This window comes from Salarias fasciatus, chromosome 23, assembly GCF_902148845.1.
Source record: "Salarias fasciatus chromosome 23, fSalaFa1.1, whole genome shotgun sequence".
In the NCBI taxonomy this organism is placed as follows: Eukaryota; Metazoa; Chordata; class Actinopteri; order Blenniiformes; family Blenniidae; genus Salarias; species Salarias fasciatus.
Window position 1 is genome coordinate 2,569,886 of NC_043766.1, and position 16,239 is coordinate 2,586,124.

Genomic DNA, 16,239 nt, shown 5'->3' on the forward strand with positions numbered 1-16,239 from the left:
TTCTTCCAATATTTGTTTCTGTTTTAGAGCAGATGCTTTAACCAACAACGCAGCTCGTTCCAATTCTGTTTTGAGCCGAGTAGATGAAGCAGAGGATGACCTCTGAGAGGATCGTCCAGAAAGTGCTTTGGAACCACGCTTTGATAATGAAACACATGCATTCGATACACTGTCTGATGGCTGCACCTCCTCATTACATTTTGCAGCTTCTGCAACACGTACATTGGCCTTTTCAATCCAACTCTTAGCTCTCTCAGAAAAATCCTTAAAAGCATCAGCCTTAGGTTCAAACCAGCTCACCTGGTCTCTGTTCATTTCCTCCTCAGAAATCACTTGGAAAAGCTCTTTAACTTTGGTGTGCAATTCACAGAACTCTCCAAACAGCTTGTTGAAATCCACCATTAACACAGTCTGAACTTTTGTGACATTATTATCATCTCCACTGTCCATTAATTGACATATCTGATTCATTTTGCCTGTTAACTTTCCAAGTTTAGCCTTGCGTATACTTACAGCACGATTTAACTTTTCCTCTATTGCCTTAGGTGTGACTTTAACCTCTCTAGCATCTACAATTGTAGCTGTTTCTTCCTCTTCAGCCTCCATGATTTCATGTGATAATAAGCACTGTATTCCAAAGCTTTATCATTTTCATCCACAAAGCAGCTTGTTTAACAGAAACGCCATGGACATCCAGCTGATTGATGCATAGAGTGGTAAATTTCCATTGTACTCACGACCACTTACACTTGAATCAGATGAAATCCGTTCCTTGTGGCGTAAAAGTCCATCCATGAACATCCATACATGTGAAAGGAGCTGGGTTTTCTTACAAATATGTTGGGTTCAGAATCCAATAGCCTTGGCTTACTCGTGAATATTTTATATGGGTAGGAAAAAACTTCCACAGTACTCCGGTGTAAAAATGAAAAAACAAAGTCTTTAATCCACAGTTCGTTATTTCTTCTTACAGGAGTATTCCAATCTAAGTCTTCCTAAACACGAAACAATTCTACGGTAAGAAAACCATGTTCCAACTTCCTCAATTCTCTTCTATGCCTGCTCTCTGCATGCAGCGTTTTTTTCATCCTTCTTAAAGCGACAGTAACCTATTTTACTACAACCAAAATACAATAACAAAACACTGTCTTTTAAATGTAATTATCTTTCAAATAAACATGAATTAAACCAAATCAATCTTAAACAGCATTTTAACAATATTTTCTTAAATTATTTATTCAATGAACTTAACTCTCAAACAAAAATGTGAATTGTGCTTACTTATTAACTTAAAACATGAATTTACATAACTTGGCTCCCACACATGCTGCCACATACCTACTCCACCCCAGAGGTGCCAAGGAGATGGACGCACATCCGCCCTGAATTTATCCCCTCCCACAAGACAGCCCAGCTGGTCACTGATTCCTGCCACAGCTGTGATGGAATTACCATAAGATTTAGTTTAGTTTAGTTTAGTTTAGCGTATTTGTTTCTTTCATTTAAAACACAAAAACAAAAAATGATGAAAATACATCAATCTCATCAGTTTGGACACAAAACAAATGAAAGAAAAGGAGCAGAAAGAAGAACAATCTTATTATATCTGCCCCTTTACATACAAATTATTTAAACTGATACTTAAGGTCCGTTAGGTCCTATTGGACCGTTAGGTCCAAACAGCCAATCCACCATTGTGGTGCTGATTATCAGTGTGTCACTGTATTAATAAGTCCAAGGCACTGTCCATGGTGCTGAAATAGCCAATCCACCATTTTTGTGAAGTTTATCAGTTGGTCATTGTATGATTAAAAATCCAAGGCGCTGTCCATGTTACTGAATCTGCTAATTCATCCTCTGGAACTCACTGAACCAACCTCTCTGTGACTGCTCCGACTTCCCCAACTTCAAGAAAGAACTCAAAACCCACCTGTTCAAAATTGCTTTTAATGTTTAATGTTATTTACTGTGGTTGATTTTATGCTGTTGTTTTTAATTTATTTTTCTGTATTGTGAAGCGCCTTTGAGTGACTTGAAAAGCACTATACAAATAAAATGTATTATTATTATTTTTTTATTTTTATTTTTTTTATTTTTTTTTTTTTGGTGCAGATTTTTAGTGGTTTGCTGTAATGATAACTTCAAGGCGCTGTCCACTGTACTGAAGTAGCCAAATGATAATTGTGATCATCAGTCAGTCAATGTTGATTGACAAATCGTACAAGCGCTGTTTTAGTAAGTGAAAGGCGCTGTCCATGGTGCTGAAATAGCCAATCCACTACTGTGGTGAAGATTATCAGTTGGTCATTGCTTTAAAGGGGCTGTATCATGCTTTTTTAGCTCGTCCAAACCCTAGAAATGGCATTAACATGGTAATAGTTTATTTTTGGCGCAAAGGAAAAGTCATTTTGTGTGAAATAAAAGATTTTCTGGGGCTAATTCTGAAACCCGGAAGAGAAAACGCTCAGTTTCACTGAAAATCCCGCCTCTCCCCCTGTGGACTTTGACTGACAGCTACTTCAACCAATCAGCGCTTCGTTAGCGTCTCTAAGGGTTAGCTTTAGCTCTTTAGCTCTAGCTTCTCTACACGGAAATACACGCGAAAATGTCTTTTCCTGTTAGAAACTCACCAAGCGCAGACCCTTCAGACCCTTCAGACCCTTCAGAGTCTTGCTCTTGCTTGACTGTTGCTTTCAGACGATGGTTAAAGTTTATCTCCGTAATCAGAGTTAGAAAAAAGCGGCAACGCTGATTACTGAGGGCCTGCAGGAGGGGGGCTCAGGGGAGCCATCTTCTCCGTGTGACGTGACCATGGGAAAACAGAGCGTTTTCACGGGTGCGGGAGGGGCTGCCTCTCTGAGCAGCACAACAACAAGGAAAGCTCAAACACACAGGCACGAAGGAAAAAAAACGCTTTGGGGGAGTTTTTGGTGAGTACATAACTATATAACAAGGTTAAAACATACAAAAAGTAAATTTTGCATTATACAGCCCCTTTAATAAGACAAAGGCGCTGTCCTTGGTGCTGAAATTGCCAATCCATCATTGCTCAGGCAGAAGGAAACATGATGAGGAGCTCCAGCAGTTATGCGTAAACAGTCACTCCTCCACCGGTTCAAACAATCAACTCTTACCCGTTACAGGAAGGTACCGTCAGTGTCTGCTCTATTTGGGATGCATTCTCCAAATATGGAATAAACCAGACATACTACTCAGTCAAAGTCATCAGATTTTGTTCTTACCTCACTATCTTTTCACTTTTCACAAGGTAAAATAAAAATTAAAAAAAAAAAAAATGCCAGCAGAGGAGCTGCACTTTTCTTTCATTTTTCCTCAAAAAAAGATAGACAGTCCTATTACTTTCCTGAGGTGTGAGTGTCAGGATGTACTCACACTCTGCTTCAGTGTGTAGCCGCTCTCACACCTGATGACAAAGCTGATCAGAGGGTGCCCAGGGACAATTCAGGGGCTCAGGCTCCCAAAATAGTGTTGGCACCCTGCGGACTTCTGCACTTGTGTGGGTTTTCACTGGGCAGTCCAGTTTCCCACGTTCATTAGAGGCATGGGTTTCAAACTGGCCGCCTCACCGGGAAACCTCAGCATCTCCGCCGGGCGGCCGCTCTGTTTCAGCGCCTGGACCAGCTTGCTGCACTGCGTGGTTTTCCCGACTTTGTCCACCCCTTCCAGGACGATGAGGGCTCCTCGTTTACCCGCCATGGCTCCGCCCGGCGCTCGGGACAGTTGCGCTACGGTGTACAGAGAAATAATGTTCAGAGAGGTTCTATCCGGGGGCAAACATCCCGCTGGCCGCCAGACGGGACGGGCTTTGCCCGCCTTTTCCTGAAATAGGTCGACATGAGGAAGTATTCATGACGTGTTTCCAGTTCCGGGTTCTCCACGCCATGGACGTGAAACTACTACTGCTGTCAGTTTTAATCGCATTGATCGCAATTTAATCGCATTGATCGCAATTAATCGTGATTAATTCATGGAGAACTGTCAACAATTAACTTTTTTAAAGTTGAGATTAATTGCAATGAAGAATCTAATCCTCATAAATCAGTCCCAATATCAGGAAAAAACACTATTATCCTCTAGTTCTTTTCTTTGACCCAATTGGCAGACCTCAATGGATTAATCGCAATTAAAATTGACAGCACTAGAAACTACACATATTACTTGAAGAAATGTACCTAATTTACGTAGATGTATCCATACAGCTTTATAAAAATTAAAGCTCTATTTTCAACCTTTTTTTGATCCAAGGTACATTTTTTTAATTGATATAATCACAAGGCACACCACCACCTGAAAATGTGGAAAAATGACACTCTGCAGCCTGTATTAACAGTATGAAGTCAGTATTGATGCACGATCGTGTCCATACAGATCATGTGCCCAGCTCTCAGCAGTATGTACTCACATACAACTGCTATTACATTTTAAAAAAAGAAAAACATCATCTGTCTGTTTGAAATACAAATCAAAACAAACTGACTAAATATGCAACATACCCTCTTGCAAAACACTTCCAACCCACTGCGCAAAGACAGGTTGAAACAACGCCTTTTTAGGGTCATTTTTGTACGTCCAGTATTGGTCCACTGAGGGTGCAGACTGTAACGCCAGATCACGTATTTTTCCCAACGTCTTCGGGAGTACAGCAGCAAATTATAAATTAAATTGAAATTGACTGCACTCTAACCACTGGGCTTGCAGTCTGAGGTTCAGGCATATTCTTTCAGTCAGTTCAGCATTTCATTACAGACGGGTGAAACATGGGATTCGAACTTATGACTTACTGTTCAGGGATCCTCAGCCTTACCTATTGAGCTATTAGCTTACAGCGTATGTCATCTGTAAACGGGAGGGTGACCACTAGTTTGCAGAAAACTGCTTATCCTGAAATACAGTGCAATATACACGAGACAAAGTGGTGGTTTTAAAAATGTTTTGTGTTTCACCAAAGTTAACAATTTGATGAAATTACATCCTAAATTTAACCACTTGGGCGGCTCTTTTATTAGACATAATTCTATCTTTACGAGACAATGAAAACAAACAGACTCAAAGAAAAAGAAATACAAGGTGGGGATTAAGATTCACATAAACACTTTTTCAATGGTAAATTTATCAACGTGTCTGGATGTTGAAATAACGTTTTTCAACTGAAATATTTCAGCAAAATTTTTAGAAGTCATGATTTTAAAAATACTGACGATTACATATACATCTAAAAAATGCTGATATTTCAATGCTGATTCCACAGTGAGTTCACGACATAACTTCAACCATTTAGTGTCAACCTTTTTTTGATGTTGAATTAATGTTTTTCATCAACTGACATTATTTCAACTAAATGTCAACATTTAAGGTCGGTTGAATGCCAGCTCGGTCATTATGACGTCAAAAAAAAGGTCCAATAAATCTTGGTCTGAATCTTGGACCTATTTTGTACGTTCTGCTGACATCTAGATTTGGTCCTTCACAGGTGTCCAGATCAGGTACAAATGTGAATGTCAGAATTACGTCTAAATGAGGTCCAATAATGACGTCTAAATTGGACCTGTTTTGTATGTTATGCTGACGTCTAAGTTTGGTCCTTCACAGTTGTCCAGATCAGGTACAAATGTGAACGTAGCTGTCATGCCTAAATGAGGTTCAATGATGACGTCTGAATCTTGGAGCTATTTTGTACGTTTTGCTGACGTCTAGATTTGGTCTTTGGATGACGTCCAAATTCTGAACTTCATTATGACGTCAAAAATAGTCCAATAATGACGTCTGAATTATGGATCCATTTTGTACGTTCTGCGGATGTTTAGATATGGTCTTTGACTGACAGAACCAAAAATGACCTGATCTGCACGTCTTCCTGACGTCAGATGTTTGGTGGGAAGTTTTACTTGGATTACCAATAGCACACATTTCTTTGATTGTGCTTGTATAAAATACCTTCCTTGAAAGCACATTTATAAATCAAATAATGTACATGAAAGTTACAGACATTCGAAAATCACGCAGGAATTAATATTAACAGTTCAAAGAACAAAGTCATTGAGTCCAAAATAAAGCTCAAAATGTTTTGTTCATACAAATTGTGAAAAGTAGTTAATCAGGTTGTAGGCTGTGAATTGTTCCTCAATAAAATTAAAATGACACACTGGAGAAAAGTAGTCCCAAAATAAAAGTAGCCCAAAATCCACATATTAACGATCTGATGTTTATTTGGAATTACTTAGTTAAACCTGGAGCACACACATCTCACTTCGATGGACAAGCAAATGTACTGTACTGTCAACACTTTACTTTCTCAGGAAGTTCAAACAGGCTGGTCTCCCTCGCCACCTGCTTTCCAGCTTCTTCCAGTTCCTTATTCAGAGCATTTTGATACCCTGCTGCTGAAAAATGACCAGATGTGGGATGAGGGTGGCAGAGCTCAATATTGGCTCCTCACTGCTGTCACAGACATTTAAACTAACAGACTGGAAAAGAAAGCCAGTCGCATTCCGAAAGACGCTACACATCTCCTCCAGACTGTTACAACTCCACTGTCACAAGGACAGAGACAGGAAATCCTCCCTGCCACAGGCCATCACTCTTTACAGTCACTCACACCTGGCTGACAGAGGAAACTCACACCGGTGTGCTGCATAGGTCCATTTTTCTGGATAGCACTCGTATTTATTAACCTTATTACCCAAGCATTCTTTATTTTTCTTTTCTCCTGCTCAGCACACTTCTCATATCTTCTATGCAGCAACATTTCTCATGTCCTTAATCTTTGACTCATTCGGCTGGACTCATTGTATATGTAAGTACTTTTGCTGGCTCTTGAAGGAGGCGGGCGCTTTTTCTATCGCTCCCTACTTGCTTCTCCCTCCCTCTTGTCTCTGCTTGCTGCACTCTTGTCTCGTCTGTTTTACTGGAGGAATCACTTGACATGGTTTTTCGAACTAACCAAATATCAACCGTGGAATTGATCAGCTGGTCTCTCTACGCAATTGATACGAGTTTTTCAAAAAAGAGCACAGGAGCGGGGATCCTGCCTGTCCGGACGGGACTCGGCATGCTGGGTATGTGATGGACGCCTGGGAGAAGTGGAGGGGTGTCACATGCCTGGCACCCCTGTCCGTCGAGGTCATTGTGGATGATTACATTTTCGGATTTATGATGATCGGTCTGCTGCTGATTGGCCGGTGCTGCGACCTGATCCTCTGGAGGATTAAGAAGACCGTCACCACAAAAGACGTCCAAGGGAGGACGGTCTTTTCAAATCAACGGGCAAAAGCTGAGGCTGAACTCTTTCGAAAGGTGGACAATTTGGGTTATGGACGATTGAGAAGCAAGTTGGATGTCACCATCACCAAGAGGGTTAAGTCAGCTTCTGTCTGAAATGTGGAGAACCGAGCAAAGGAAGGTCAAACGGCTCCTTCCACACCAAAACAAGATAACTTCTGATTATGTCTGGCGCCCCTGGAAGACTAAACAAATCTCCCTGAAGATTCAAGGACAGATTGATTGCTTTCTCTATTTTTCCCTCTCTCTCTCTCCCAGCTGCAACTCAAGTTAACTTTTGGACTGCTTCATTCAAGGCCATCCTGGCAACTACCATCCAAGCTGGAGCGCAAAGGGGAGGCGGGCCAAACCACACACACTACATGGACTGATGAACTGAAATGCCACATACATGCCACACACACTCCCTCTCCCACTTTCAACGTCTCCACCACACCTCTCTGCTGACAACTAGTGGTGACGACGTGTTGTGCTGACGTTATAGTTGTGACCACTGATCCGTTAGTCTGGTAGCAACTCGCATCACATGTCTTTTTATGTATGTGCGCAGGTTGGCTTTTTTTGGTCTCTCACTTCTAATCACGACTCCCTTCGGAACCGTGACCTGAATTGACGTATCTTTTTTTTACCACCACTCCTCCCCCCTACCCCCAATTTCTGTCTGAATTCCTTTAAACTCTGTTTCCTTTTCAAGACGGAGCGCTGTAATTGGCTGCCTGGGCGTCTTTAAAACCCAAGCAATTTTGTTGTAACTTGTAACTTCGGTAACTTGTTGCGATGACAATAAAGACTATTCTGATTCTGATTCTGATTCTGAAGTATGTGCGGGTGTGTATGTATGTGTACGTGTGTATATTACATATACTGTGTAAATTACCTATATAATTTCATTTTTTGTTTGCTTTCTGCAACACTGGAATTTCCCATGTTGGGATTAATAAAGTAATAAAGTACTTTACATCCTCCTCATTCCCTGTTCTCAGCCGGTACGATCAGGAAAAAGCCATGGGACACTAAAGACAAACGAAGTGAAGCACACCACAGCTTCTAACCTCCATCACTCCCTGCATCCACAGTCTCCTGACTTCACTGTCTTACACGACCTGTGACTGACCTACACTACATATATGTTGATGGTGTTTGGAAATGCAGCCATAAACTCTTCAATGTGTGTATTTCCATATCTGTTTTTAGAACAATGTTGTCGGGAATATGTTGACTTGTTGTCTTAACTGTGCTTACTGCTGTTGAAAACTTGATTTGCTCATTTGAGTTTCATTTTTTTCAAGTGGTGACAGACAGTAAAGAACTTCAATTTGACCTTCAATTAAAGCCCCACTTTCTACACATATCAGGTTGCAGGCAATAAGTAATTCTAGAGAGACCAAAACCCAGCCCAGGCCCAGATACAACATTACTGAAGGAGGATTACATGTTGATATATTAACATTAATTTCATTACCATTCATTTCCTGATACCTGTAGTTCTTCACAATGTGCACTAGACAGAGCCACAGCTGAAGTTTTACTTTGATAGACAATGTTGAATTTAGTGCAATCTCTGACTAAACGGAATGTGCCACGAGATTATGTCTTCTTCTTCTTGTCGTTTTATGGCGGGTGGCACTCAGCTTAAGAGGTGCATTTCTGCCACCTTCTGTGTCGGAGTGTGAACCAGAGTATCTACCCTGAATCTTCTCTACCTTCTTTCCACTAATAATAAACCTACAAAATAATGATCGGAGAGAAAAAAAAAAAAAAACACATACTATATTCTTAACATTATTCCAGCGTCATGCAGGAACTTAATTCACGTTTTCTGCTTCACGATAGTCATTGCATTTTTAAAATTAAACTCTCCTTGCCCCTGTCTTTGCAACTCTTGAATCACGAGATTATGTTCCGCCCGGTGGACATTAAATTCTAATTCCTAGTCGGACCGGTTTCAGTGACGGAGCAGTCGTATAAGAGCGTGAAAATCTCTAGCTGTGTCCGAAATCACTCACTCATTCCTTATTCCCTACTCACTACATAGGGAATAGTATGTAGTGGACTATATAGTGGACTATATAGTGAACGGTTTCGGACACTACTTCGCCCCACAGTTAATTACGTCATTAGTGTCACACGATTCTAACGTGCCGCGACTGCAGTGCTTTATGGGATATATTGCATCGTCTACTGACCATCGGCTGTCCACTAGATTTCACGGTGAATTGTGAGATACATTGAGTACAGTATGTAGGGAACATCGATGCTCACTAGACATTTGGACATCCCTACAAAATGGCGTATTCCCTATATAGTGCACTATATAGGGAATAGGGGGTGATTTCGGACACAGCCTCCGTCTGCAAGTAATTCCAAGTTGATGTATTGCATTCTGTGGTCCGTTTGTTGACCTGGCTGTGTCTGACCACCACTGTGTGTTTTTTAACATCACCAGTTTTAACCAGCGGGAAGCCCCGGTGAGAACAGTGAGGAGACGCTATCTTACTCCTGAAGTGGCTGCAGATTTTAAAGAGATCTTACAGAGCACTCCTGCAGTGATTTTACCTGCACCCTGTGATTTTATCGTTGACGATTTTAACAGTAAACTGAAGTCCAGTCTGGACTCAGTCGCTCCACTGTGGTGTGTTAGGAATCACCCACGGAAACGGAATATCCATTTTGATGGTCTTTATTCAACACACTTTTTCGGCTCCAACATGCTTCCGGATTTTCTCTTCTAATCTCGCGAGTGTCGCTACTCTAGTCTCGCGATAGACTGTATTATTTATCAGAACACTACATCTTCCCTCTTTTTAACAATGAACTTCCTGAAGGCAGACTTAAAAGAAAATAAATCATATCTACATCACTGTAGCTATACTATGTTGAAAGGTAACTTATCTCCACAAGTTAACATTGAGTATTCTCTTCTCTTAAATCACAATGCAAAAATAAACTTCTGCTGTATGTACTGTAAATTCAAAAATAATTAAAAAATAATTCACCCTTCCCTCTTTTTAAACAACAAAATCACCCCGTTCCCCGGAAATCAAAGTCAAGAGTTCAGGTAGACATCACATAGTCCTTCTGCCACACAGGTGGAGACCTGACGCGAGTCGACTTCACGGGAACATCAGGTGATGGCACTGCTGCCATGGGCTCTGGACCTGTGGGACGGGGGAAATGGGTGGTTATGGGAGCGGTGACTGGGACAGACACAGCCACCACCAGACTCGAATTTGGATTGGAGGGGGCGCTGAGGCTGACATCCCCAGTGAACTTCTTCACATGAGCGGCATTTCTCATTTTGGGTGGGCTGTAGGGCTGTTGGATTATGACTGCATTTCCTTTTTTACTGATGACTTCGTATGGCTGTGACTCAAAGTTTGGGTCTAGCTTGTTGGACTTGTGTTGGTTCTTGCAAAGAACGGTGTCTCCTGGTTTTATTTCCTGATCTTTGGCTCCTCTTCTCTGATCAGCAGCAATGTTGCGTTTCAACTTATTCAGAGCATCCTTGTCATGAATTTCTTCTGAAGCTGCGGCATGACGTTCCTCACTGTCAGCAGGCATACCCGTGAAGCTGGGCAGTTTGTCACGGACCTCTCTGTTCATCAACAGCTTTGCCGGGGACACTCCAGTGACAGTGTGAGGAGTGGTGCGGTAGTGAAACAGAAAACTCTTCAGTGTGACCCTCCAGTCTTTCTTTTCAATCTTGGCTATCTTCACTGATTTCAGAATTGTCCTGTTTAACCTTTCCACTTCCCCATTTGACTGAGGCCAGTATGGCACTTCTTTCAGTTGCTGGATGCCATGCGCAGTGAGGTAATCATGGAACTCTCAGGATGCAAATGGCTGTCCGTTATCACTTCTCAGATGCTTGGGGTAGCCATGAATCTGGAACATCATTTCGAGGGCATTAATCACATTGGTGGCGTTTGTGACTCTCATGTAAGCAACCTCAGGCCATCTGGAGTAATAATCAATGACAACAAGCAGGTAGTTACCTTCAGAGATGCTCAGTAGATCAACTGCTAGGTAAGTCCAGGGTTGGTCTGGTAAGGGTGTGCGCTCTAACTCTTCTGGTGGAGCGTTCTTGCCAATCACTTGACATGGGTAGCACTGCTTTACTTTCTTCTCGACCATTTTGTCCATCTCGGGCCACCAGACTTTAGTTTGCAGTCGGTTCTTTGTTCTTACAATCCCTTGATGTCCTTCATGTCCTAGCTCTAGAACATGTTCTTGCAGGCCCTCGGGAATCACAATCCTACTTCCTCGCATGACCAGCTGTCCAGCCGTCCAAAGTTCATCTTTGACCGCCTGGTATGCTGTGCCTTTAAAGTAGGTCCAGTCATTTTCCTGTATTGCTTGACGTAGCTTGGAGATGTTTGGATCATCTTTTGAAACCTGCTCGATCTCACGAGGTGTTAGAGCATGAGGTGTGGAATCTTTGATGACGCTGTAGATGTATTCATCTGTTTCTCTTTCCTCAGCTCTGTCGGAGCAGCCAACGGGTTGACGACTCAGGGGGTCGGCCTTGTTGGTTCGGCCGGGAATGTGGACTACCTGGTAGGTGAACTGCTGCAAGTACAGCAACCACCGTTCCACTCTGGCTGATGGAGGCAGTGAGTTTGGTGATAGCACTTTCACCAGCGCTTTGTGATCTGTGAGGATCTTGAATTCACATCCGATGAGGTACAAGCTGAACTTTCGACAGGCCCAGAATACTCCGAGAGCTTCTCTTTCGAACTGAGAGTAGCGTGTCTCAGTGGGTGTGAGTTTCCTGCTGGCGTAATACACTGGCTTCCAGACCCCATCTGTCTGTTGTTGCTCTAGAATAGCGTCTACGCCGATGGGGGAAGCATCACAGGTGATTCGGGTCGGTCTTCCAACTGAGTAGTATGCCATGACAGGGGCATCGATCAAAGCATCTTTAAGCCTGTCAAACGCACACTGTTCCTCCTCTTCCCATTTCCACTCAGCATCTTGCTTAGTGAGCTCCCAGAGAGACGCAGTTATTGTGGCGAACTGTGGGACGAACTTTGCACAGAACTGGGCCAATCCGAGGAAGCTGCGCATTTGTGACGCGTCAGTTGGTGGGGGAGCATGCGCGACTTTTTCACCTGACACTTTCAGGCCTTCTTGTGATAGGACATGACCCATGTAGTTGATGGATGTCAGTTTGATCTGGCACTTCTTCTCATTGACTGTCAGTCCTCTCTCAGCTAGCCGCTGCACCACGGTAGCCAGCCTTGTGTCATGTTCTGTTTCGGTGCTGCCAACTACAACTATGTCGTCCGACATGTTGTACGCGCCTGGGCAGTCTTTGATAACCTGGCTGATTATCTGTTGGAATTTTTCAGAGGCCATGTTCACTCCGAACAAAAGCCTTTTGTATCTGTAGAGTCCCCCAGGTGCAGCGAATGTGGTGATTTCTCTGGAGTCGGGGTGGAGCTCTACTTGGTGATAAGCCATGTTGAGGTCAATTTTGGAGAAGTACTTTCCACCGGCCATTTCCTGGATGGTCTCGTCGATGGTGGGCACTGGATGACGTTCACGGACGATGGCCGCATTGGCCCTCCTCATGTCAATGCAGATTCGCACATCTCCATGTTTGTGATCATTTTCTGGTTTTTTCTCCACAGTGACTAGTGGATTCACCCAATGAGCTGGTTCTGTCACTCGCTCAATGACGTCCAAGTCCACTAGCTCTTGTAATTTTTCAATGACGCGCTGTCGTCTGTTGAATGGAATCCTCCGCACGGGCTGAATCACAGGAGTGACTTTTGGGTCAATTTTAAGTCTGAGCTGGTAGTTCTTGAGTTTCCCCAGTCCAGTAAAGACCTGAGGGTACTTTGTACGTAGGCTTGACCATATGTCAGTTCCAGAACAGCTCAGGATGTTGGCGTCGATGCCGACTCTCAACAGTCCTAACTCTTTGCTGGTCCTGCTGCTTAAGAGTGATGCTTGTGCTTGTGGCACCACGAAGAATGACGCACTGGCATGTCGTGTTGTGTTTGGGACTTCAACTTCAAGTGTGCATTTTCCTAAGAGCGTGAGGGCTTGCTTGCTGGCATACGGATATAGTTTTGTAGAAGCAGGTTGCAGGCTGATTTCAGGCCTGGCCTTCTGTAGCCTTTTGAAGTCATGCACAGACAGCGTGTTGTGGTGAGCACCAGAGTCTATCACCATGGGTAAGATGTAACCGTTCAGGCGCAAATCTATGGTGTCCTCAGCTTTAGATATCTTGAATAGGTAGAGGTCTTCAGAGTCACTCCGTGAGCCGTTGCTTTCTCCTTCTTCTACCCTATGTTGGCCCTTTTTACTTCGGCATTTGCTTTGCTTTGGATCATCCTTGCTGCGACCTGAGTCTCTGCGGTGACCTTGTGCGCTTGGCTTGTCATTCTGGTTTGATTTGAATTTATCTTTGTGAAAACAGAGATCATCAAAGTGTCCCTTTTTCCCACAGTGGCTGCACTTGTGGTTCTTGGATCGGATGCATTCACAACCTATGTGTCCTTGCGCCCCACACTTGTAGCACCCAGACTGTGATGGTGCCTTGGGCTTAGGTTTGGGCTTTGCTCTGCCTGAGACATGGTTTGTGTTTGCTGGAGAACTGAGAATTAGTGCCTCCTTGTGGTGGTATGAGCCAATTACTTGAATAAGGCGTTCCAGTGTTAGATTTTCCTCTCTGTATAATTTGGCTTTTAACTCAGAACTTTTAATGTGCAAAAGTACCTTATCTCTTACATGGTTATCAGCTTCAGCGTCGAAGTTGCATGTTTTCACTTGTACTTTTAGACGTGTGATGAAATTATTTATTGTCTCACCAGCATTTGGCTCTGTTTCCCAGAACTTTGTACGGGCTTTTGGTATGTTCTCCCTCAATTCAAATGTGTTGTTGAACAGCTGGATGGCTACTTGAAATACATCTCGTGCAGGTTGCTGATCATGTTCGGGTTGGTGGGCTTTCTGCTCATCAGTGAAATTTTTCCATATCTCACGCAGTCCCTCTCCCCCTGTTAACAATAACACAGCTCTCTTCTGTTCAGCATTCACAACTCCTGATGCTGTGATGTATATCTCAAGTTCATCTTTCCACATTTGCCATCTTTGATGTAAAGTTTCAGGCTCGCCGACAGTATCTAATGGCTTCGGTGGTGTGAGCCCACCCAGCGCGACAGCCTGAGCCATATTCACTTCCGGGTTCAAACGAGGCTTCTAATGGGTTTTGTGAGCAGTAATTTTGGCATATGCACGCTCAATTCCGATGATTAAACGTTATGGCATCACACAGAAAACATGCTCCACTTCCCTGAAAGAATGCCGCCGCAGTTTCCAGTGAAGATCCGGAATTGAGGCTCCGACGTTCGGCGCACTGTCCCTGCACGGCCGTGAGCAGCAGATTTTTTTTTTCTGCCTTTTCATCCGACGACAGCTGAGAGGGCTTTTATTTCCGTCCTGCTATGCTGTCGGGCACATCCTCGTCGCCAGTTGTGGTGTGTTAGGAATCACCCATGGAAACGGAATATCCATTTTGATGGTCTTTATTCAACACACTTTTTCGGCTCCAACATGCTTCCGGATTTTCTCTTCTAATCTCGCGAGTGTCGCTACTCTAGTCTCGCGATAGACTGTATTATTTATCAGAACACTACATCCACTTTTAACCAAAACAGTCAAGGGCCATCCCAAACCCCCGTGGAGGAAAAACGATGCAATCATCAAACTGAAAAGAAACTGCAGGAGTGCTGAAAGAAGGTGGAGGAACTCCAATTTGACTGTACATCACCAGATTCTACGTCAACAACTCAAAATTTACAATAATGCTGCTAAACAGACCTGAACTTCCCACCTCTCTCAACTTATTTCAGACAATAAAGACAACCCCCGCTTCCTCTTCTCCACCTTCAACATTTTAACTGGCACTAATTTTAATAAAGCTTTTAAAGGGATACTTCAACATTTTGGCAAATTGGCCCATTTAGCACAACTCCTTAGTCATTTCGAACAGCATACTTACTCTTTTGGTGAGGGCGAGCTGTTGTTTATTCAGAGGTGAGTCGGGGAAGGTTTTCGGGACGGACACAATGGAAGTGAATGGTATTTTTGGTTCCTCTCATCAAACTCATCAAATGCACAATCCAACAACCCCAAAACACTTTGGTGGACACGTTATAATCCACACATTCACTACGCTGTGGAACACCAACAAATAATATTGTAGCGTTACGACATTGAAGCAAATACTGGGAAATACTTTTTCTTTTGCGATCACTACGCCCAGACGCCATGTTTAGTAAGTAGTTCCATCTTCGCATAAACCACTCAGTCTCGTAATTTTGCATTAATATTTCACAGCGTAGTGAATATGCGGATTAAAACGTGTCCACCAAAGTGTTTTGCGTTGTTTTTTTTTATTATCATGAAAAGTGCTATACAAATAAAGTTTGATTGATTGATTGATTGATTGATTGATTGATTGATTGATTACCTTGTCACGTTTGTAGTTATGGTTTATCGACCGAGTTATGTCTGTGGGAGAAGCATTTTTTTTTTTTTTTGCTGATTGCAATGCTGAATCTGTCCAGCAGAGGGCCCCAAGGCTGCACTTCAGGTTAATGAGAGGATTTGTTTACATCTCTTCTGTCACATGTAGTGTTTTTTACCTGTGTGATTGTTGGCTGCTGAGCTTTTTGAATGTTTGTTTTTGTCTCCGGTTTCCCATAGACATCATATAAGTAGACACCACGCTGAGGGTGGAGATCCTGGCATGGTGGATGGAGGGGCAGCGGTGCAGATACGGAGGGAAGAGGCTTTCTTTCATCTAAAAGTGGAATTATTCACTGAATTTTCCGCCGATTTCCAAACGGTTTGATTTGTTAAAAACGTCACGTATAGCTCTGACACAGGATGCTTGGATGTCTTAAAAACAAAATCCAACATAATATA